This window comes from Grammomys surdaster, unplaced genomic scaffold, assembly GCF_004785775.1.
Source record: "Grammomys surdaster isolate TR1022 unplaced genomic scaffold, NIH_TR_1.0 125846, whole genome shotgun sequence".
Lineage (NCBI taxonomy): Eukaryota > Metazoa > Chordata > Mammalia > Rodentia > Muridae > Grammomys > Grammomys surdaster.
The window spans coordinates 2,339,460-2,364,381 of record NW_021620672.1 but is presented as its reverse complement, the minus strand read 5'-3'; the positions used below and the strand labels follow the sequence as shown (position 1 = coordinate 2,364,381).

The 24,922-nt window shown below is 41.9% G+C and overlaps 1 protein-coding gene across 3 annotated transcripts in view; it reads right to left on the bottom strand.

The window, feature by feature from the left end:
* Dis3l2 (DIS3 like 3'-5' exoribonuclease 2) overlaps nt 1-15,831 on the bottom strand; it is a 314,214-nt gene extending 298,383 nt beyond the window's left edge. The window contains exon 1 of one of the 3 annotated variants that reach the window (XM_028789560.1): nt 15,682-15,831. The gene's annotated coding sequence lies outside the window, so the exon portion shown is untranslated. The remainder of the gene's footprint in view (nt 1-15,681) is intronic. The other 2 variants (XM_028789559.1, XM_028789558.1) reach the window with 2 other exon arrangements.
* Between the last annotated feature and the right edge of the window lie 9,091 nt (nt 15,832-24,922).

The window sequence follows — 24,922 nt, the reverse complement described above, 5'->3', positions numbered from 1 at the left end:
TGACTCCATTTATGCAGTACCCCTGAAATGACAAAACTGTAGAGAAGAGTTGAGTGGTACCCAGGCTGGGTAGGGGCAGACATGATTGAGGCTATGAAAGGGTAATATGAAGGACCTCTGTGACATACTCTTCCGTAGCTCTACTGTGGTGGTGATCACACAAATCCATAGACACACAGCTCACATGAGCTCTAGTGAATACATGTGAAACTGGAAAAACACCAATACAAAGCACCAACACCTGGCAATACAGGGAGACAGTGGCTGAGATGCCTTGGTTATAATAATATACTACAGTTATTCTAGAGAGAACTGAGTGAAGGGCAGTTGGGCTCTGTCTCTATTATTTCTTACAACTGTGTGTAAGTCTGCAAATATATCAAACTAAGGTTTAACTCAAAAAGAAAGCTTTAAAAAAAAAGTAGCAAGATGTGGTGGCATATGCCTTTAATCCCAGCACTTGGGAGCAAAGGCACGCGGATCTCCATGAGCTCCAGGTCTGCCTCCTGGTCTACATAGTGAGTTCCAAGACAGCCAGAGTTACACAGAGAGAGCCTGTTTCAAAAAGCCAAAAAAAAAAAAAAAATAGAAACAGAAACTAGAGGGCAAAAAAGCTCCTGAATGGTTAGGAAGGGAGGACTCAATAATCAGAGGTGTTTTAAGTCCAGGTCCTGGGATCTAAATCCTCAAACACCAAAACAGAGTGTGCCAAGATGCAGGAGTCTACTGATTTTCCAGGCTTTCCAATTCAGAATGCTCCCCCAACAATTCTACCTACACATTGGATCTCTAGACCTCCATTGTCCTCAGATCCCCAAATTCCTCCAGCCCTGCTAGTGCCTCATCATCACCAAATGCCCCAAATGCCTCCATTATCTGAAGGTCTCCAAATGCCTCAAGGTCCCCTAATGCCTCATTATCTCCAAAGATCACAAATCATTCCATTACTTGAAGATCTACAATTGACTCCAAGATTCCCAGTTAACCCAGGCTTTCAGGGTTGCCGCTCTCCCTCAGCTCCACCTGTGGCTCCTCAAGTCCTTCCAAGGCCACATGTTCGCCGAATGGCTCCTGTAAGGGAGTGGAGAGGGCATACCAGGTATAGCCCAGAACAAAAGAATATTCTGGAAAAATTCTTCGAAGAGTCCAAGTATCCTACTCCCAAGCAACGCAAGAAGCTGGCACAAAGGATTGGTGTGATGGAATATCAGATCCAGATATGGTTTAAGAACCGAAGGTCTAGACACTTTCGGGAGCATCCCCAAGAACGTCTAAAATCATCTAGCGGTCAAGGTGGGAGAGGCCACGCTCACTGCACGGACACAGGAGACTAATGCTGGAGCCACTGGTACCAACCCTGGAACATCAAGTCACTCTGGACCAGGCACATCTTCTACTACTGAGGCCAGACAAGTCATCCCAATAATACTAATCAGTGAGCAACAGAGTCAGGGACAGACAGCTCCAACTCCAGTTGTTGGGGGACTCCCATGAAGACCAAGCTGGACAACTGTTACACATGTGGGAAAGAGGAGTTTGATCCAACCCATGTATGCTTTTCTGTTGGTGGTTGAGTGAGAGCCTGTTTTCATACAATAAAACAAAACAATACAAATCAAAAAAAAAAAGAAAAGAAACAGAAACTATAATAAACAATGAAAGCACTAAAGGCATTTCAATTAGCTTAAGAACAGGAAAAAGCTACCAATGGATATGGTACTTGTTATTCAATGCCAATCTGAAGGAGCTAGCCATTGCTACATAAAAGGTGATATAAACAGCATTTCAGAATGACCAATTATGCCTTTTGGCTGGGGCAGACACCTAGCTGGTCTGCTCCCGTGAAGATACCATACTCTGAGCCATCCTAGAGGAACCACTGCACTCAGAGCAGCAGGATTTCAGGATCCCAGAGGCAGCATGAGTCCCAGGAGTTTATCCACCCAGGAGCTCAGGATCACAGGATCATAGAAACATCTGGACTCTAAGGAGTTCTGACACAAGGAAGATAACTGGAAAGACAGGCTCTAGTCAGAGACAGTGAGTGTAGGTAGCACTAGAGTTAATCAGATGGCAAAAGGCAAGCCCAAAAACATAAGCAACAGAAACCAAAGTTACTTGCATTATCAGAACCCAGTTCTCCCACCATAGCAAGCCCTGGACACCCCACCACACCAGAAAAGCAGGACTCAGAATTAAAATCACGTCTCATGATGATGATAGAGGACTTTAAGAAGGACATAAATAACACCCTTAAAGAAGTACAGAAGAACACAGGTAAACAGGTAGAAGCCCTTAAAGGGGAAACACAAAAATCCCCTAAAGAACTGCAAGAAAACATAACCAAACAGGTGAAGAAATTAAACAAAACCATCCAGGATCTAAAAATCGAAGTAGAAACAATAAAGAAATCTCAAAAGGAGACTACCCTGGAGATAAAAAACCTAGGAAAGAAATCAGGAGTCATAGATGCAAGTATCGCCAACAGAATACAAGAGATAGAAGAGAGAATCTCATGTGCAGAAGATAACATAAAAAACAGTGACACAGGTATAGATGAGAGTGAATATTCCCAACTTAAAGAGCCAGTAAATATCTTCAACAAAATTATAGAGGAAAACTTCCCTAACTTAAAGAGATGTCCATGAACATACAAGAAGCCTACAGAACCCCAAATAAACTAGACCAGAAAAGAAATTCCTCCCATTACGTAATAATCAAAACATCAAATGCAAAAAAAAAAAATACTAAAAGCAGTAAGGGGGGGGAAAGGTAAAGTAACATGTAAAGGCAGATCTATAAGAATTACACCAGACTTCTCACCAGAGACTATAAAAGCCAGAACAAAAAAAAAAAAAAGTAGTCAAAGGGATACAAATAGGAAAGGAAGAAGTCAAAATATCACTATTTGCAGATGATATGATAGTATACTTAAGTGACCCTAAAACTTCCACCAGAGAATTCCTAAACCTGATAAACAACTTCAGCAAAGTGGCTGGTTATAAAATCAACTCAAATCAGTAGCCTTCCTCTATTCGAAAGATAAACAGGGTGAAAAAGAAATTAGGGAAATGACACCCTTCACAATAGTCACAAATAATATAAGATACCTTGGTGTGAATCTAACGAAGCAAGTGAAAGATCTGTATGACAAGAACTTCAAGTCTCTGAAGAAAGAAATCGAAGAAGATCTCAGAAGATGGAAAAATCTCCCATGCTCGTGGATTGGCAGGATTAATACAGTAAAAATAGCCATCTTGCCAAAAGCAATCTACAGATTCAATGCAAGCCCCATTAAAATCCCAGCTCAATTCTTCACAGAGTTAGAGAGAGCAATTTAAAATTCATTTGGAATAACAAAAAACCCAGGATATCAAAAGCTATTCTCAACAACAAAAGAACTTCTGGGGGAATCACCATCCCTGACCTCAAACTGTACTACAGAGCAATAGTGATAAAAACTGCATGGTATTGGTACAGAGACAGACAGGAAGATCAGTGGGAAAGAACTGAAGATCCAGAAATGAACCCACACACCTATGGTCACTTGATCTTTGACAAAGGAGCTAAAACTGGCCAGTGGAAAAAGGACAGCATTTTCAACAAATGGTGCTAGTTCAATGGAGGTCAGCCTGTAGAAGAATGCAAATTGATCCATTCTTATCTCCTTGTACAAAGCTCAAGTCCAAGTAGATAAAGGACCTCCACATAAAACCAGATACATTGAAACTAATAGAAGAGAAGGTGGGGAAGAACCTCGAATACCGAGGCACAGGGGAAAAGTTCCTGAACAGAACACCAATGGCATATGCTCTAAGAGCAAGAATTGACAAATGGGACTTCATAAAATTGCAAAGCTTCTGTAAGGCAAAGGGCACTGTCAATAGGACAAAATGGCAACCAACAGATTGGGAAAAGATCTTTACCAATCCCACATCCGATAGAGGGCTAATATCCAATATATACAAAAAACTCAAGAAATTAGACTCCAGACAACAAAGTAACCCTATTTAAAAAATGGGATACAGAGATAAAGAATTCTCAACTGAGAAAACTCGAATGGCAGAGAAGCACCTAAATAAATGTTCCTTATTCATCAGGGAAATGCAAATCAAAACAACCCTGAGATTCCACCTCACACCAGTCAGAATGGCTAAGATCAAAAACTCAGGTGATAGTAGATGCTGGCGAGGATGTAGAGAAAGAGGAACACTCCTCCATTGTTGGTGGGATTGCAAGATGGTGCAACCACTCTGGAAATCAGTCTGGCAGTTCCTCAGAAAATTGGACATATCATATCATAGTGGATGCCCCACTATGTTCACAGCAGCCTTATTTATAATAGCCAGAAGCTGGAAAGAACCCAGATGTCCTTCAACAGGGGAATGGATACAAAAAAATGTAGTACATTTACACAATGGAATATTACTCAGCTATTAAAAACAATTAATTCAAGAAATTCTTAGGCAAATGGATGGAACTAGAAAATATCATCCTGAATGAGGTAACCCAATCACAAAAGAACACACATGGTATGCACTCACTGATAATTGGATATTAGCCCAAAAGCTCCCAATATCCAAGATACAACTCACAGACCACATGAAGCTCATGAACAAGGAAGACCAAAGTGTGGGTGCTTTGGTCTTTCTTAGAAGGAGTAACAAAATATTCATGGGAGCAAATATGGAGACAAAGCATGGGACAGAAACTGAAGGAGGGGCCATCCACAGACTGTTTCACCTGGATATCCATCCCTTGTGCAGTCACCAAAGGTAGACGCTGATGTGGAAATCAGGAAGTGTATCCTGACAGGAGCCTGATACAGCTGTCTCCTTAGAGGTCTGCCAGAGCCTGAAATATACAGAGGTGGATGCTCACAGCTAACCACTGAACTGATCATGGGGTTCCCAATGAAGGAGTGAGAGAGAAGACTGAAGGAGCTGAAGGGTTTGAGGCCCCATGGGGAGAGCAACAATACCAACCAACCAGAGCCCCCAGGGTCTAAACCACCAGACTGGGAGCACTTAGGGAGGGATCCATGGCTCCAGCTATATATGCAAGGGAGGATGGTCCTGTCAGGTATAGGTGAGAGAGGATATCCTTGGTCCCATGAAGGCTGGACGCCGTGTGTGGGGGGGAATTAGAAGGTGGGGAGGTGGGAGGGGAGGGGGTAGGTGGGGGCACATCCTCATAGAAGCAGGAGGAGGGGGAATGGGATAGGGGGTTCCTGGACAGGAGGAGGGGAAATGGGGCAAGGGGATAACATCTGAAATGTAAATAAAATATCCAATAAAAAAATGACCAATTATAAATCAATCCACCTAGAAAATCCAACACAATCACCAGAAAAAGCACTGCAGTTGTTCAGTGGTGTCCAAAGACAATATATAAAACTTTTTTTTCTTATAGCCCAGAAGGAATCATAGTGATAAAACTCTAGAAATTAATTTGAAAACTTTTAGTGATCAATTAGAAACTCTATAAAGAACTCCATTTGTATTTTCTGTCTCTCCTTGCACAGACCACATGCTATGTTCCCACTGGGTGTTAACACCTATCTCTAGCAAAACAGCAATCTCCATATAAGCACATCCTGACTCTTCAGTGGTTTCCAGTTTTCAGTCTACTTCTTCTTTACTTTAGAAATTAAAGATTCTAAACGAGATTCAAAATGGTTCCCAGTCTCTCAAGGTCTTAAACATAGTCTTCCTACTTGGGACACTGGTTCCAAGACCCTCATGTATACCAAAATCCAATGAGCAAGTCCTTTATACTAAATGGGTCTGTTTCTGTGTCTATGCCCATCCATCTAAAGCACTTACCCTACAAGCACAAGCACCTGGACTCAACCCCAGAACCCAAGGAACAAGAGCAGGCATACTAGCTGACACTTGTAATCCCATCATGGGAGGCACAGACAGAGGATCCATCCCTGATATTCATTGAACAACCAGACTAGCTTAATTGGTGAGTTCCAGGCCAATAAGAGACTATCTCAAAAGAGATGGGTGGCCTCCCTGTGTATGATACCAGAGGTTGTCCTCTAGCCACCACACAAACATGCATGCACGTACACACATGCACACAGAGAGAAATACATTCAAGCACATGCATGCTTGCATGTGAAAGAATTATCTTTAAATTCAATGCAAATCCTGTGCAAATCTTGTATTGACAGCAGAGTAAGAGTCCACACCTACTCCAGTGCAAATGTGAATCTAATGACTTTGATCTGCTGTTATTTGACCATATAGACCCCGTGGATACTGAGGACAATTGTACTTTGAACAAGCTTAAGCCAGTTCTCAGAGTGGGGATCTACAGTTACTTCCTTAACTCTGAACCTCTATTCTTTTCCAGGAGCTTAGACTCCTTCTCATCAACTCTGGGAGACTCTTAACAGGGCATTCTTCCTCAGGCCTCAGAAACATCTATCTTTGTGAGGCTTCTCTCTGACAAATTTCAGGTTCTCAGTCAATGAAAATCAGTGCATAGCAGAACCACATTTAATCCAACCATTCCTAGTCATGAGTCCCTCACATCAGCCCCAGTTTCAAACTATAGTGGCTTCTAAACCACTAACACCTAGACCCACCAGGAGCTGCCCTGTTTGCAGAGCAATGAGAGTACTATGACTGTACCCTTGAACGTCTCCCAAGGAGCCTTGTGCCATTAGGAAATGGCAGAACCTTCAAGAAGAGAGGCCTAGGAAAGAGTCTTATGCTGTTGGTGATGAGCCCTTGAAGTGGGTAATGGAATCCTAGCCCCTTTCTGCTTCTTTCCTTTGCTCTCTGGTCATGGCATATCCAATTTAGGTTTGCCATGCACTCCACCACAACGTTACCTCACCACAGGAACAAAGCAAGAGAGTTCAACACAGACTGGACCTCCAAATTTGTAAGCCAAAATAGGTTAGTCATCTCAGACATTGTGTTACAGTGACAGCTGACTAACACAATATATGTTGAAGTCCTAAACCTGAAGCTTCTCAGCATGTAACTTTACTTGGTTTCTGAAGAAGCAATTAGTTAAAATGACATCATATAAGAGTGGGAGCATACCCAAATGACTGTTGTCTTTATAAAAAGGAAAATTTTGAACAGACACACTCCCAGAGATAACATCATGTGAAGATTAAGGCAAACATCAAAATGGTGTGTCTAAAAGCCAAAGAATGCCAGAGATTGCCAGCAACTTCCTGAAGCTAGGAGTGGGAGAGATGGAACAGTTTCTTCATAGCCTTTAGGAATCAACTCTGTTAACACTTGGATGTCAGGCTTCTGGCTTCCAGACCTCTGAGCAGTACATTTCTGCTGTGTAAGCCATTCAGTGGTACGCTGGATCCTCAAAATTCACAGGTGCTACCTTGGTGGATTTAACCAATACAGATTGAAAGAACCAAGAAAAAAAATGTTGAATATGCATACACTTTTTCCTTGTCATTATTCCCTAAACAATACAAGAATTCTGTTAGATACTATAACTAACCTAGAGGTGATTTCAAAAGGATATGCACAGGTCGCATGCAAATACAATGTTCTATATAAGAGATTTGACATCAATACAATCCTCCAGGCTCTTGGAGCTACAGAAACAAAAGGCTGGAGAGGTGGCTCAGTAGTTAAGAACACTTGTTGCTCTGGCAGAGGACCTGAGTTCAGTTACCAACAACCACAAAGTGCCTCACAACCATCCATAATGCCAGGTCTAGAGGACCCATTACCCAAAGCATGCACGTGGTGAACATACATAAACACAAGCAAGCACAATACAAACATGCACACACGCACACACGCGCATGCACACACACACACACTAATCTAAAATGGAAAAGAAAACAAGAGACAACTATACTTTGTTATATTGTATTCTGCTAGATGAGGAAATTAATTTATCACCATAACAGGTTCAGGAGATCCAGTGAAAAACTCTCTCTCAATAACTTTTCCAAAAAAGGCAAGAAAGTCTAAATACATAGGGAAAAAAAGCACATAGCAGGGCCTCATTATTAAAAACAGACCAAAAACCTAAACAGTAAGAAGAACTGCTTTTTAAATTAGTTTTCAAATAACCTCACCAATGGTCACTGTTAAAAGATGCTTAAACAGACGATAAAGAAACAAATGCAGATTTTTTTATGTGTGCTGAAGATTATGCCTCAACAGATGAGGGATTTCTCACTATATGATTCTAAACAACGGCCAGCTATATAAGTGAAGGAAATTATTTCCATCCTTAAGCTATTCCCCTACTTCCCACCAAACCTGATAGTGACCAGGAAGAAAAGCAACAGATTTAATGGTAACAGACTAAAATAATAAGTATTGAATATAGTCTATCTTAAATACATGCAATGTCATATATATATATATTCTGTATTAAAAGTGTTCTAACGCACAGAAGATGAAACACTTAGGCACTTAGGGCTGGGAAGATGTTCTATCAGTAAAGCATCTGTCATGCAAGCATGAGGACCTGAGTTCCAATTCCTAGGACCCATGTGGGAAACAAAAAAAAGTTGGGCACAGATGCATGCATTTTAACCTTAGTGGGAGTGGTGGAGATGGAAGGGCCCCAGAACAGTAGAAGACCTCAAGCCTCAAACAATCTGATAGAGGAGATGAACAAATGGCTCTGCACTGGCTGCTCTTCTGAAGGACCTCGGTTCAATTCCCAGCACCCAAATGGTGGATCACAACCATCTATAACTCCAGTTACAGAGGATCTGACACCCTTTAAGCCTCCATAGGCACTGTAAACACCTGGTGCACAGACAAACACTCAGGCAAACACGAATACATATAAAATAAAAATAATAAATAAATCTCTTAAAATGAATATCTATCAAAAACAGTAAGAATAATACGGTATAACTTAGTACCATTCTCACTAAAGTTAAAATGTAATTTAAATTGTTTGTTTGTCTTGTTTTTCAGGAGCTAGCTGTTCTTCCAGAAGATCTGCTTTTATTCCCAGCACCACATGGTGGCTCACAACTATCTGTAGCTAGGACGCCAGGGATCTAATGCCCTCTTCTTGCTTCTTGAGGGCACTGCACACACATGGTGCATAGATATATATGCAAGGAAAACAATCACACATATAAATTTTGTTAATTAATAATGAAAAAATAGAGCTGGGCAGTGGTGGTACACCCCTTTAATCCCAGCACTCAGTAGGTAGTAAAGGCAGATAGATCTCTAAGTTCAAGGTCAGCCTGGTCTATAGAGTAAGTTCCAGGACAGCCAAGGCTACATAGAGAAACTCTGTCTGGGGAAGAAAAAAAAAACCAGCTACCCAATGACTCTACAGTTGAAGCTGTATCCTAAGATAGTGGGATACTCTTGGGTATAGAAAATTAACTGCTGAGATAATCAATAAATGAATCAGCATAAGGTATGCTGACTTCTTTGGAAGGAATTTTATGAACACAAGATTTAAGACTTCTCATACAATAGACAATTCAATCACAAGCACTAATAAAGTAACTAAGTAACAGTAAGAAAACACTCTATCAATCAATCAATAACCTGTGAATTAATTATGTGTTAAGACTGTACTAAGTAATCAAGGCAGATTTTAAAAGATGCCTGCCCTGGATCAGACTCATACAGTAGCTAAAGACATACAAAAGACTGTTTTGAAGCTAGACAAAAAAAAAAAAAAAAAACCCACCTGCAATTCAGTCCAACTCCTTTGTCTTCTGCTTTCACAGTCACACCCAATTCAGCCAAACACATGCCCCATCTTCCAAGCCCGTGCACTGCAATACACTCTCGGCCCACCCACACACCACACAGCCCTCAGATGCTTCCCTCACATTAGAGGCCTACAAAATTTCCTAACTTCCAAAGCCCATCCCAAATACTTCCTGCATCTTTGAAAATCTTTTATGAACAGCATGGCCCTGCATGCTGTGTTATGGTAATCTTCCCTAATCATGTCCTGTTTTATTTCTATATTTGTCTGTCTTTCTAGAATCAAGTTATATGGTTAGAGAAAACTAAATTTAAATTTGAACCATTAGCTATCTGACCTTAACCAAAACAAATTCCCAAGTTTCTTAAGCTTCAGCTTCTGGATATACAAAATAAGGAAATCACCACCTAGTGTGTGTTCTTTAATTAATAGGGGTGTGGGTTTAGGAGAGGGAATGTAAAGAAAGACACTGGGGGTAGAAGTGTCTTGGACGAACAAACAACAAAGGTCACGAAAGCTGTGGCTATTAGGACTACACTCAATATTCTTAAAGAGCTAGGGGAAAAGTTGAATATATTAAGAAAAGACAAGAAATATATTCAGAAGATCCAAATAATACCCCTAGAGATTAAAAACTATGACACCTGGGTCTATGAGATGACAACAGGCCATCACCAGCCACATCAGCCTAACAACTTGAGCTCCACCCCAGGAACCACGTTAAGGTGGAAAGAGAACTGATTCCACAAAGTTGTCCTCTGAGCCCTACAAACATGCTATGGCATGTGGGCATATGCACACAAACACAAAAGTTTAAAACTATGATGTCTGAGATTAAAGATATGGTTAACATGTCTTTAATAACATGCCTTAGGATAACAGGATGATTGAACTAGTAACAGATTAGATACTGCACAAAGAAAAGGCTAGTGAACTTGAAGATACAGCAATGGGGAAAAACATGAATCCAAAGAAAGAAATAACAGAGCGGGCTGGAGAGATGGCTCAGCGGTTAAGAGCACTGACTGCTCTTCCAGAGGTCCTGAGTTCAAATCCCAGGAACCACATGGTGGCTCACAACCATCCGTAATGAGATTAGATGCCCTCTTCTGGTGTGTCCGAAGACAGCGACAGTGTACTCATAAATAAAATAAATAAATAAATCTTTAAAAAAAAAAAAAAAAAATGGGCTGGAGAGATGGCTCAGTGGTTAAGAGCACCGACTGCTCTTCCAGAGGTCCTGAGTTCAATTCCCAGCAACCACATGGTGGCTCACAACCATCTGTAATGGGATTTGATGCCCTCTTCTGGTGTGTCTGAAGACAGCTACAGTGTACTCACATACATAAAATAAATAAATCTTTAAAAAAAAAAAAAAAGAAATAACAGAGCATCAGTGAGCTGCAGAGCCACGTCATGCAACTTAATATACATTTAATCAAAATCTACAAGGGAGAGGAATAAGAAAGAAAAATACTGGAAAAAAATGATAGTCAAATACTTTACAAAATTGATGAAAACTATTAAATCACAAATCAAGAAGTTCAATGATCCCAAACACAAGGAACATAAAGAAAACTACATGAACACATACCACAATCAATTTGGTTAAGCCAGTCTAACAAGAACATCTTCAAACCAGCCACAGAAAAAAACGCATGTTATGTATCAGGAAACAAAAGGATGTCGGCTGCTTTCTTATCAGAAACAAGTGAGACAGAAAATAATAAATCAACATCTTTTAAGTGACTGATTGGGGGGATCTAAAATTCATTACTTAAATGTTTTTCGAAAGTAAATAAAATACCTTTTTTGGACATACAATCACCAACAAGTTCCCATTAATAGAAACTTTAAAGGAAATCCCTAAAGCAGAATAAAATCATAATAGATGTAAATATGAGATTAGCAGAGGAGTGAAGAGAAAATTTACTCAACACATGTATAACCATAAAGAGGTTTGGCTTTTTGGTGGGGTGGGAGGAGTTGAGACAGGGTTTCTCTGTATAACAGAGCCTTGGAACAAACATGCATGCATACATACATACATACATACATACATACATACATGTATCTGAATCTGGGCTGAGGAAATAGTTCAGTGGTTAAAACCCTTGCCTTGCAAGCAAGCCTGGAGACATGGGTTCAGATCCCAAGAACCAACATAAATGCTGGGTGAGTGTGGCAGCTTGTCTGTACTTCAGGGAAGAGACAAGGGGTCCCCAGAACAAGCCAGACTGCAAGACCAGTCACATCAGTGATCTCTGGATTTGAATGAGAGACTTTACCTCAATAATAAGGCAGAAAATCTATACAGGATGTTTCCCCACATCAACCACAGGCCTCACCCAAACACATGTGCTCACAAACATGTGAACACACACAGATACACCATACACTTACATGAAAATGGGGTGGAGGGATAACTGATTCTATTTTTTAAAGATGCTTACAAATAATGGAAAGTGCACTGAGGTCAACAACACATAGAACAAGGTGACCAAGAACACCAGCATACAAGTAAATTCAACAGCACAGATGATTAATAAGGTCAATAAAAGGCACAACCAAAGTTCATTCAGAAAAAAAAAACAGGTATCATAAATACTTTCCATTAAAGAATCCAGATTCTAGTCAAAAACAACCACCACCACCTTCCCATAAGGGCACTCCAAACCAGATAGAAACACTAAAGAATACTGATAACGGGTAAGGAAAAGAAATACTAACTACATACAAAGAGTAACAGAAAACTGAAGGAAAGGAACCATTTCCCAGTTCATCAGGGCTCCCTACATTACTGGCAAACCAAATAGATTTAAAAAACCAAAAACTCTTTTGCCCTGACTCTGTGAATGAAGCCCAGAGACTAGCTGAGTATTTCAGAACTGACAGCTTTGAGCTGAGCGGTGGAGGGCAGACATGGTAAGGGCAACGCAGAAGTCCACTCGCTCAAAATACACAAGGGGCCAAAGTTATGACAACAGAGAGCAGAATGGTGGTTGCCAACAGCAGGAAAGAAGAATGTGGATTTCTCTAGAAATAGGCTACATTTCATTAAAAAGTTACTATCACTGAATTAAACCCTTGAAAATGATTAGGCATATGCGTGCATCTGAAAACCAGGAAGTCAATCTTAGAGTATTCCTCAGAAGCTGTCTAACTTGATTTTCATTTTGGGAGGGCTCCGGGTTGAGGTTGGGGTTGGGGTTGGGGTTGGGGTTGGGGTTGGGGTTGGGTTGGGTTGGGTTGGGTTGGGTTTGGTTGGGTTTGGTTTGGTTTGTTCTGAGCTAGTCTCTCACTGGAACCTGGGATTCACAGATTACAGCAAACCACAAGGATCCTTCTGTCTCCTGAGCACAACTCTTACAAGCAAATGCCACCAGGTGTGCATTTTACATGCGTGCTTGGGATATGGAACTAATGTCCTTGTGTGCTGCAAACACTTCACCAACTAAGCTAATTCCCATCTTGACAGTAAGTTTTATATTATGTGGTTTACTACAACTTAAAAAAAAAGGAGTTAAAAAAAAGACACAAAAACTGGTTCCCAAGCAGTAGTACTGACTAAAATTACTTCTAATCCATTAACCACAGTGGCCTATTTTATATTTTTGGTTCGGACTCCAGCCTTTAATAGCTGAGCCATCTCTACAGCCCCAATTCTTTTCTTTCTCAAATAAAAGAAAACTGAGTACATCTTCCAAGTGGGATATGGGGACTTCTCAAACTAGAATAAAGCATGAGAGAGGGGCAATGAGATGGCTCAGGAAGTAAATACATTTGTCACAAAGCCTGACCACCTGAGTTCAATCCCCAGCGACCCACTTGGTAGCAGGAGTGACTCCCACAAGTCCATATACCAACACACATGCACACACACACACACACATTCGCACACACGCACACATAAATAGATGTAAATTTAGATTTTTATTAAAATTTACAAAATAAAGTATAGGGAGGAAGTTGAAGAACAAGGAATGAGAAAACAATACACATGCTAACGGTGGTAGAAGCACAAAGCATACTATTCAGACACAGACATACTGTGTCATCCCCACCCGACACACAGCCTAAGTCCCTGAGTAAAACCTTCCATAGAGGCTTCTCTTTATTCAAAACACAAAGAAAAATTCAGCTTGCCTACAAGGTCCAGCACAATCTGGCCCCACGCCACTCATTGCTCCAGTCCTCTGTCCTACCAGAACATTCCATATGCCTCCAGCTCCCTCTCTAAAGCTGTACCTTCTGTCCCTGATCCTCTCCAGCCACCCTGCCAGCATAGGGTCTCTGCCCTGCTATCTTTAATTTTCAGTGAGACTGAAGCACTTCCTTTCCTGTGTATCCTGAATACCTCCATTCATAGGTCTCATTGGTGATTTCCCTTAACACAACTATAGCTTATTATCATCTGCTAAAGACAGAAGTCACATCTGCATTTATTCTCAACTCCACAGCAAAGCACAGTGCCTACTGTAGAAGGACTGCTAAACAGAGCAACAACAAGCTAAACATACACACACACACACACACACACACACACAGGGGTCAGGGGCACACCATAGATAAAACATAGCAAATGGTTGCTGAGTAACCATTGTCCTTGCTGTCTCCTGACACAGAGCCTGCTACATATGAAACACTCAAGAATTAAGAATATCAAAGAGCAAAATTTTCACAAGACTCTTAAGTCTTACATATTAAACAGTAACCCTACTTAAACTGTTGTGTTTTACATAAAAGACTGACTGCAGAAACAAAAGATCTAGAAGGGGTAAGAGCATGGTGTGTTTTAAAAGAACTGGATCAGGATCAGAGTGACTTTCATTTTTAAATAAGAACTAAAGGATGCCACGTGGAAATAAATGTTTCCCAAACCCTAAAGAATATTTTAAAAAATTATTTAGTTCACTCAGTCCCCTCCAATACATAGTGTATCTATACTTTGAAGGCAAATCAACTATTATTTCCTCCTTAAACATCTTTCTGAAAGTACCAGCCTACATTGATTTCTCCACCCCCTAACCTACTACACAGCACTGATACCTACCACATAGATTGTACTTAACCAAATGTCATCTTCTCCCAGTGGTGCAATGTGTACAACCTCATATGTCTTCAAAAACTTATTTCAAGCCCATTAACACTACAAGTGCTTAGTGCTGAAACTAAATGATACAATCTTCAATGGTGAATCTTAAAAGGCTCCTGCATTTTATTCCTAAATAATTCTGCAAACTGTTCACACCTCTGTTTTCACTCCATCATTCTATTAGGAACAGCAATGTCTAAGGTCTTCTTAGTGTCTTTTGTCCAAACTCAAAGGAAGTTTTTGGTGCCACTGTTATCTTTTGAAGTGTAAATCAGAGATATATTTAACGCCTGCCCCTATTTAACGGCGTAAATTTTACTTGAAATCTTTCCCAAGATTAGTTAGGTCCCAGGACGTTCCTTCTGCATAAAACTGGAAGCCACAACAGCTACGATAAAACATACTATCCACAGCTCATTCATAACTGGAAAGCTAACTCCCGGGGAAATGGTCGATTCAAAGTGTACAATCAAATGAGTCTCTGCGCCCCAGAGACCGGATAAAGTGTATCACTTTGAGAAACTCCGGCAATCAGCAAGCGCTGCCGCTCGACACTCAGGAGGAGATGCAAGCTTGTCAGCCTCCATCAGGACCCACGAGAACACGTCCCCAGGTGACCCAAGCCTTGGGAAGCCGCGTCTTCCCAAACACTGGCTCCAACCCCGTCTCCCTCCTCTCGCACTGAACTGCACTACAAAAAGGAAGGGCCCGCAGGGCGTGGGGAGCCTGAGGCCCGGCCGGGGCCGGCGGAAGGCGACCAGAGGCGCCGGGGTCGGGCGCCCCGTGAGACGAGGACGCACAGTCCGGGCCGCGGAGCGCGGCGCGGAGGGAAGGCCTGGCCGGGTGGCCGGGGCGTGCGCAGGGGGAGGGGGCAGGAGCCTCACCGTCGCTCCCCGGAGGCCGGCGCCGCCGCAGACCCGCAGTTGCTAGGGAGAATGCGCTTCCGGGTCACGAGCGAGCGTTCCGAGAACGACGGTGGCCGGGTTGGATCAAGAGCGAAGCGCGGGGCTAGTGGGCGGTGGAGGCGGTGGTCGCTGCAGGACCACAGGATTGAATGAGGGGCGGTGCGAGGCTCATCCCGCGTGGGCGGCTCCCGGCTGGGCGACCTTTCTGCCTGGGTCCCTCTCGCGCTATCTGGATCCTAAACCCACCACTCTGCCGCTGTCACGTTGCAGGTGGCACCAGACTTTTGGATGTTCTCAGGACCAACGCCAGCACCTTCCTTGTTACCAAATCTTACTCATCCACGCATTGGCCCATCACTCCTTCACTGGACACCTGTACAGGGCTAGATGCATTGTTGGCACGTGCAGGCCGGTAACCAAAGAAGTGACCATGTCCGGCTAGCTCAGATGAGCGAAGGAAGCTGAAAGCCTGCGTGAGAAAGGCTTGCCTAGGCAAAAGAAGGGAAAAATCGAGGAGACCTCAACCAAGTGGAGGGGGAGGGAAAAGTGTGTCAAGGCATGGAATACTTGCAGTGTGGTGTTAAGGCTGCCGGAAGGCAGCATGGCCCCTACAGGCAAGTGGGTCAAGAATTAAAAACATGAGCACTCTGTGAACCATAGAGAAGGAAACCTAAAGAGCATCCAGAGAAGTATGAAAAGGAAAAAAAAGTCAGTGAGGGTTGCTGGTCATAGCTGCCAACTGTTGTGGAGATCACGTGTCCAGTGATGACAATAGAATCATTAAAATTCAATACTACAATGCCAAAGTAGAGAATGGGGCCCACTTCTGGTTAAGGAGGCCGCTGCATTTTTCTCCATGTTGAATCAAGAAAAGAAGATATGGAAAACTTCTGGATTTCTTAATGCTTTAAGAAGCCCCACCTTGATATAACTTCCATGTTTGCTTAAGGAATGAACCTGAAGATTCTTTATTTTATTTTATTTTATTTTATTTTATTTTATTTTATTTTATTTTTTTCTAGCTCTCCCTCAGATCCTTCCAAAACCTCAGCCAAACTTCCATTTAAACAAAACTTGCCTTTCAAACTGCAGGGAATGAATGGCAGAAGCTCAGGGAATCTGTGAATAGGAAACAGGCCAGTAGAGACAGAGATGGGAAAATCCAGAAGAGACAGAGAACAAAGGACTGAAACAATTTTTTTTAAAAAATGGGGTGGGTTTGGGGGGGGTGCAGAAATGGGAGGTGAGCTAAGAAAACCAAAAATAAACTCAAGAATAGAATGGCAAGGACAAGAACAAAGAAAGAAGAGACAAGATCATTAGTGTCTGAGGCTGCGTTTGACTGAACATCGGGCAAAAAGTGTGCTAACCGGCTTGAAGGCTAAGTGGACATACTACCATACTACACTAAGTATAGTGAGCTTATCTTCCTCACGTTAGCTGCAGGAAGACCACACACACTTTGTAGTGGATGGGGGCTAAGAGCCTTGCTCCACATGCCTATCTCTGGTCCGTGTATAATCCTCATAGAACAAGGGTGTCCTTAAGCTCTTCCAAAAGACTTAGAAATAATGATTTCCTCTGGAAAACTGTGAATCTTTTCATGACTGGTTTAACCAGCTGTCTATGAAAGTAAGGAAAATGTTTTAAATGTGTGGCTGAAGAATATGGGAACCGTATAGTCAAGAGAGCTATCTTGGGCTGGAGAGATGGTTCAGTGGTTAAGAGCACAGTCTGTTCTTCCAGAGGTCCCGAGTTCAATTCCCAGCAACCACATGGTGGCTCACAACCATCTGAAATGAGATCTGATGCCCTCTTCTGGGGTGTCTGAAGACAGATACAGTGTACTCACATAAAATAAATAATTTTTTTTTAAAAAAAAAAAAGAGAGAGACAGAGAGAGACAGAGAGAGAGAGAGAGCTGTCTTGATCCATTCTGACTGCAGAAGCGAAATACCAGAGACTGAGTGGTCTGTGAGCAAAGGCTGGGAAACCCAAATTTAAGTCACAGACCTATTTCAGCATCTGATGTGACCCCACTTCCTGTCTGATAATCAGGAATCTGCTCGCCATATCCCCACAAGACAGAAAATACAAATAGAGATTCTAAAACCTATTACAAGGAGACCGTTCCACCCATGGAGACTCGGTGCCCATGACTTAATCATCTTTCAATGACTCTGCCTCCCAATACCATCTCATTAGGTGTTGGGGAGGTAGAGAAGGACACAGATATTCATTCTATAGCAAAAGCCTAGATATAATACTGCAAACCAGGACCAGTAAGTAGTGATGGTTTGGTAAAAGTAAGCTACATCACTTGTTTGGTGAATAAACCGTATAAACCCACCTTGTGATCTAGAGAAGAGAAGGTCCAAGTGCTTGAGTCGGTATACCTTATAGTGTATTCTGTTGAAGGGTCAGGTGTTCTTTAGGCTCCCACCATTTGGTTGGGTTGCTGTGGGATGTCAGTGGTGTCATAAGAAGTGGGAAGGCCTAATTTGCTCTGCACTTCAACATGGTAAGCCTCATCTCCGTTTGGTCTCTGGGTGTCTGATAGTCCATTAGTAATGCAAAATGCTTTGAGAAATGTCTCCAAAGACCCAGCACATGAGTAGGATCACAATTGCCATTCCCTGCCAGGATATGAAAAAAGCCTACAGCCTCGAGAAACATACCAATTTGATTTTAGGAGGCATTGTGTCTACACCTTAGTCTTGTCTGCTGTAACAAAATACTATAAGCTGGGAACCTTAAACAACAGAAATATACACAATTCCTGAAGTTGTAAACTCAAAGTGCTGGCAGATTGTCTGGTTGGGACCAACTTCCTGTTTCCTGATCAGACAGGAAAAGGACTAGTTGGCTTTCTAGATTCTCATTTAAATACCAATCCCATTCTTGATGGCTTCACCCTTGTGTCAGTCACTTTCCAAAGCCCCACCTCCTATTACCCTCCGACCAGTTTTCAGAATACGAATTTGGAAGGGCATTCGGCTGCAATCTGTGACCTTACCATTAAACCCTACTTCACTGATGAGTTGAGTTAAGGACTTATACAGAGCTGTTGTTGTCCCAGAGCTTTCCAGGGTTAGTTAATCTTGATTCCCATCCACCATTTCCTCTGCCCAGGATTCTGTGTTAACACCCACCCAGTCACAAAGGCAGGCCTGAAGGAGTCATCGCTGACTACACATTCCCTCTCACCACATCGTTACACATTCTGCCATCAGCTAGTCCTGGAAGTTGTCCTTTTTTGTCCCACTCAATTCCATTGGCATAAGAGACAGGGAAGAGAGTAGTTACTAAGCAACCTGGGATCAATTAAAAAAAAAAAATGTGTTGCAACCTCAAAGATAAACCCAGGCAACAGAGGCAGGGTGTACATACACATGCGTGGGAGTAAGTGGAAGAAAGAGTGCAGTGACCAAACCAAACACCACAGGAACTCCAGGGAGATAAGGCAGGATCAGTTCATTCAGCCGTGTGATCTAACTGCTGTGTGTGCTGATCTCATCACAGGAAATAAAGGATCATGAAAGGAGTGTGAAATAGGGTGAGAACTGAGAGCATTCCAAGAAGCAATGGTGCTTGCTGGCCTGGAGGGATCTGGAGAGACTTCAGATCATAAAGACCATATATGTGGCCTGAGTGCATGGGCCAGCGTGCTGTGGGTGAGCAAGAAGGATATCTCAAGGTCTCACTACCTGGTCCAGTCTCCTCCCCGAGACACTTACATCCACCCAGACCACTGTTTCCAACTGGAAGCCATGCTCTGTATTCTGGTTTTGTTCTTGTTTTACTTTATATAAATGCTTGGGATTTTTTTCTTCCTAATATTTAGTTTCTTTTTTCCTTTTAGAATATGAATCCTACTAGAACATTTTTCCTTTTTAAAAATTATTTTATTTATTTACATTCCAAATGTTGCCCCCTTCCCAATCCTCCCTCCCAGAGTTCTTCACCTCCTGCCCCTCCCCCTTCCCCTTTGCCTCTGAAAGTTTAGACAGAATGTCCTCATCTGAATAACATGCTTCCTTCAAGAGCCAAAGACCATCTAACAACATCTGCAATATAAGGCATGAGAAGTCCTTTTTTTTTTAATTGCCATTGAATTGAATTGATTTTTGTTGTTGTTGTTGTTGTTTTTCGAGATAGGGTTTCTCTGTATAGTCCTGGCTGTCCTGGAACTCACTCTGTAGACCAGGCTGGCCTCGAACTCAGAAATCCGCCTGCCTCTGCCTCCCAAGTGCTGGGATTAAAGGCATGCGCCACCACCGTTCAGCCTTGAATTGATTTTCTAAGAGATTCCCAAACGCTACAGTCTATGGCTATTTCCCTTGGTTGCCCACAAGAGGTGGAAGTTAACTCCCTGTTGCTGAAGACACTATGCACTTCAGACACAGGGTTCAGAGGTTCCTGTGCTTTACCCTGAATGCCTCCTTCCTAAGGACTAGCTTTCATGGTACCAGAAAGTGCCATGCAAGCTTCCAAAGAGAAGGTAAGCAACCAACAGTCCTTCCCAGCTATGATACCTATGAATTTCCAGCATGGCATAATAACCCTAAAAGTACACATACATTGTCTATAACCAATTGCTCTCTAATTGAACTTCAGACCTGCTCAGCAAGATGGAAACCATGCCTGGTACTGAAACCTAGCCAGTTACCCAGGGCTACTGAAGTTAAGGATCTTGGAGAAAACCCTATCGCCACCACTTTAGTAAATCAGCACACTCTCAAACTACATTCTGAATATTTGTCCTTATACACATATAACTTTAAAAGTGTAAATAAAGAACAGGGAGTCCAGAGTATAGGGTGACTTTCATACTATCTGAATTTCTATTCAGGTTGTAGTCAAATACTCTGACAGAAGCAAACTTCAGGGGGAAAAGGTTTGTTATAGTTAACAGTTCAAAGTACATTTCCACGTGTCTGGAAAGTCAAGAATTTGCAGCAGCTTTGTCACAATGCAACTACAGTCAAGAAAAAGACAGCAATAGATGCTCTCTGATCTCTTTCACCATTTGTTGCTGGATTCCCAGTCAAGGAATAGTGCCACCCATAGTGGGCAAATTTTTCTTGATTACCAATAGTGGGTAATCAAGATACACCACAGGCCTGCCCGGAGGCCCATCTTCCAGGAAATTACAGATTCTGTCAGGTTGGCAACATGAACCATCACACAAACTGGGATCAAGTCTTTAGTACTGAAAAGAAAACAATTTAAACAATAAACAATACTACTCCCTCTAGGCCAACCTCTAGTTATATGAACCAAAGCTGATAATCTTTGAATATAACATTTTTTCCAATTCCTTGATCTTATTGTTTTACTATTGTGTTCTCTTTTAGGTCTCATTTAAATTTCTGATCTTGCTAGAGAGCTGACTTGGCAGTTAAGAGCACTGGCTGCTCTTCCAGAGGATTCAAGTTCTCAGCACTCGTGGGTTGGCTCACAACGGTCCTCCAAGTCCTGTGTGGATCTGACATCCTCTTCTGACATCTATGGGTACTGTATGCACATAGTGCTGACAGACACACAGGCAAAATACCCATACACATAAGGTAAAAAGAAAATGAAAAAATAAATATGATTTCATCTTTCTAGTTATTTTAACTGTCAACTTATCATATTTTAAAGTGTGTGTGTGTGTGTATGTGTGTGTGTAAGAGGAAAGTTTCAGGAGTTGGTTCTCTCCCTCCACCTTGTTGAGACAAGAGTCTCTCTTATTTCTAACTAATGCTTCATACTCTAGCTTCCTGGCCTGGAAGCTAACAGATGCTCCTGCCTCCATAAGGGTACTAGGATGACAGATGTACACCCAGATTTTTACACTGGTTCCCAGGATAAAACTCCAGTGGTCTGGCTTACACAGCAAGTACTACCCACTGGACCCAATATTTTCATAATTTCTTCAGTATATTGTTCTATTTAGACAGTCTCTTATTAGCTTTTTAGCACTTCTTACTGCTTCACTTTTTTCTCATCCCATGTACTATACTTTAAATGTGGAGTTTTGAGCCCAGCCTGGGCTACACAGTGAAAATTAGTCTCAAAACAAAGAACCTTTGCTTTTATCCTCTCTCAGCACTGTGCTTTATCTTTCTCCTGTCTCTGTTTACGCTTCTCTTTAGATTCTGAATGGTCTCTTTCAATCATGGACATGTCTCACCAGCTCCAAGGGGCACCTAATAACTGTTACACCTGAAGGAGAGAAAAACCGACATAAAATACAGCAACACGTCACAGCCCTTACAGCAGGGGGAGCCAAACTGCTGGGTTAAATCCAACTCCCCTTGTCGCTCACTGGGAACCACTTACTCACTGTATAGTCTTGAACTAGTTACTCAATGTTTTCCTTCCCTCTAGAACAGTGGTGCTCAACCTGTAGGTCAAGACCCCTTAGGAGATTGCATGTTAGATATTTACAATACAATTCATAACAGTAGCAAAACTACAGTTATGAAGTAGCAACGAAACTAATTTTATGGTTGGGGGTCAACACAACACGAGGAACTGTGTTACAGGGTCTCAGCATTAGGAAGGTTGAGAACCACTGCTGTAGAACATGGATGATTATGGTACTATGTATAGCAACTATAATGTTACTATAAAAGATTTAAATGACATAGTAACTGTAGGACATTCATAATGGTGCCTAACACATAGTAAATATATACTGTTATCATTCGATAAAAAGTTATTCTAAATGATAGCAACCCTCAAGAGTATAAAATGGCTGTGTCTGATGGATGGTGGTCCCAACAACAGGGTAGCATCTATATTTCCATAGCAGGCCACATAGCCTGCCAACCCTTTTTTGGCACTTCTAACAAATGGAACATCAGCTGTTTTGTGATCACATACAGAGGAAGCCTTGCAGGGCGGTGGGTACATGTGTACCAGCAGTCATATATGTTGGGAGTAGCAAAGAAGGAAAACATAAATAAAGAATTAACTTCCCTTTCTATTCAACAACACTGTCTCTCCATTCTAGAATTCTACACAGAAAACACCTGATTATCTAAAGTCAACCTTTGAATTGGGTCAGGGGCCCAGGCAGCTGAGTCTGGGAACTAAACTCAGCTACTAGCGTTATCACAACTCAGGACTATAATGGCTTAAGGATGAGGGTACATATGTGTATTCTTAGGGTAGGGGGATATGGAATGAGCAGAGGTAGAAAAAAAATGATAACTTCATCCAGAGTAGCCTGACCTCTCCACAGACACTCACATCTTAGAGTGAAGAGTAGGAACATAGTATAAAGTATAGGCAGGCTAAAAAACACAATGGCCAAATCTTAAAATGTCTTACTGGGGGTCCACAAGATGCCTGACAATCTGAGTATGATTATCAGAACCCACATGGTGGAGAGAACCACTTACTACAAGTTATTCTATGACACGCATGCATGTACAATACACACACACACACAAATGTAATTTAATTTTTTTTACTAAGAAATGTTTTCATAGCAAACCGAGATAGTCTGATTAGGGAGGATTTGTAAAGTAAGTCTTCAAAAACTTAAAGCTATGTATAAGAGAGAAAAATGCATTTGAGTTAAAATATGTATGAAAAATGAACAAGGGATGTTTTAGTTCAGATAATTGAAGACACTGAGTAAAGCTCCAGGAAGTTAGGTTCAGAAACATTACATCTGATCTCTAAATGAATCTCAAAAACAGCATCTATTAGAAACCCTGTATTAAGTTTAGAAGAAAGCCAGGAATTTTATGAACTGAGAAAATATCAGATAACACAATTACAACAATTTTAAGATTACATGTAAATGGACTAAATTCTCCTACTTTAAAAAAAAACCAGAATCACAGACTGGATTTAAAAACAAAGTTCACATCTATGCATCTTATAAAATATATTCAAAGAGAGAGAGAGAGGAGAGAGAGAGAGAGAGAGAGAGAGAGAGAGAGAGAGAGAGAGAGAGAGGATGAGAAGTTGGCTCAGATAAACCACACTTATACAATAGCAATCATCGCATGTGCCGGCTTGACTGTTGAGGCTATTTTCATCTCAGGACTCCAGCTCACCTTGGCATGCCAAGAACATAGAGGGAGACCCCCCAGAGGTCAGTGTGCATGTGAAGCCACCACCCCCTGCTCCCCAAGGGAAAATTTCTTCTTCAGCCAAAGTCAGAAAGAAGACCAAGAACAACAGGTCACCCAGTGCTCTGTGGAGCAGGAAAACTGGAAGAAAAGAGCATGCCTTTTGGCCAAGGGCAACCCTGCCCTGCAGGGTTTCAACAGAAGGAGCACTAACAAGGGAAGGGTGCTGTTGGAGCATGTTGGCATTGGTTCCCCCACAATACTTCATTCATGAGCCTCAAACACAGGCTTTGACCCAGCCCCACTGAGGAATCACTAGCAAGTCCCCACACCTCAGTGCCTTGCCTCAGCTTTCTCAAAGCTATTGGGAGAGACTTCCCCAAAGGAGAACACACTGGAAAAATGAGAGCTTCCCCCCAAAACGACCATCAGTATTTTAGTAACAACTATGCCATTACAAAAGACTTAATTACAGTTTTGAAAACAAAGATATTCTTAGTAGATGATATCAAGACTCAGAAATATTTACCTTCTGTTAGACTGCAATACAATGACGTTAGAAGAACGCCATAATGCCATGTGCTCACAGGTGACAAGAAGGAAGCGAAAGAAATGTCCCAGAAGGAAGCACCTGAGGTGTATGCCTCCTCCATATTTGAAAAGCAAAAATGATACCAGGCACACAGTTAAAGCTGTGTTCGAGAGTGTTCGCAGCTTTAACTACTATAGTAACGAGGAAGAACAAAACAATGGAAGCTACATCTAAGCTTTTCTAAAAGACATAAGATTTTTTTTAAAACTTCATTATAGGGAGTGGAGTGACACATGACACACTTGGGAAACAGAGGCAGGTGATCTGCGAGTTCAAGGCCAGCCTGGTCTACATAGTGAGTTCAGGACAGCCAGGGTTACATAGTGAGACCTTATCTCAAACACACACACACACACACACACACACACACACACACACACACACCACTTCATTACAGAGAACTCCTTCTACCTAGTGCACTCCCTGTGAGTTGCTATGGCATTCAGCTGGTCTGCCAGCCCATTAGTCTGCAACTTTTCCTTTTTTTTTTTCCCCTTCTTGTGTCTTTCAGATGCTGGCCAAAGCCCAAGTATGCTTTTCATGGTACTTTGGT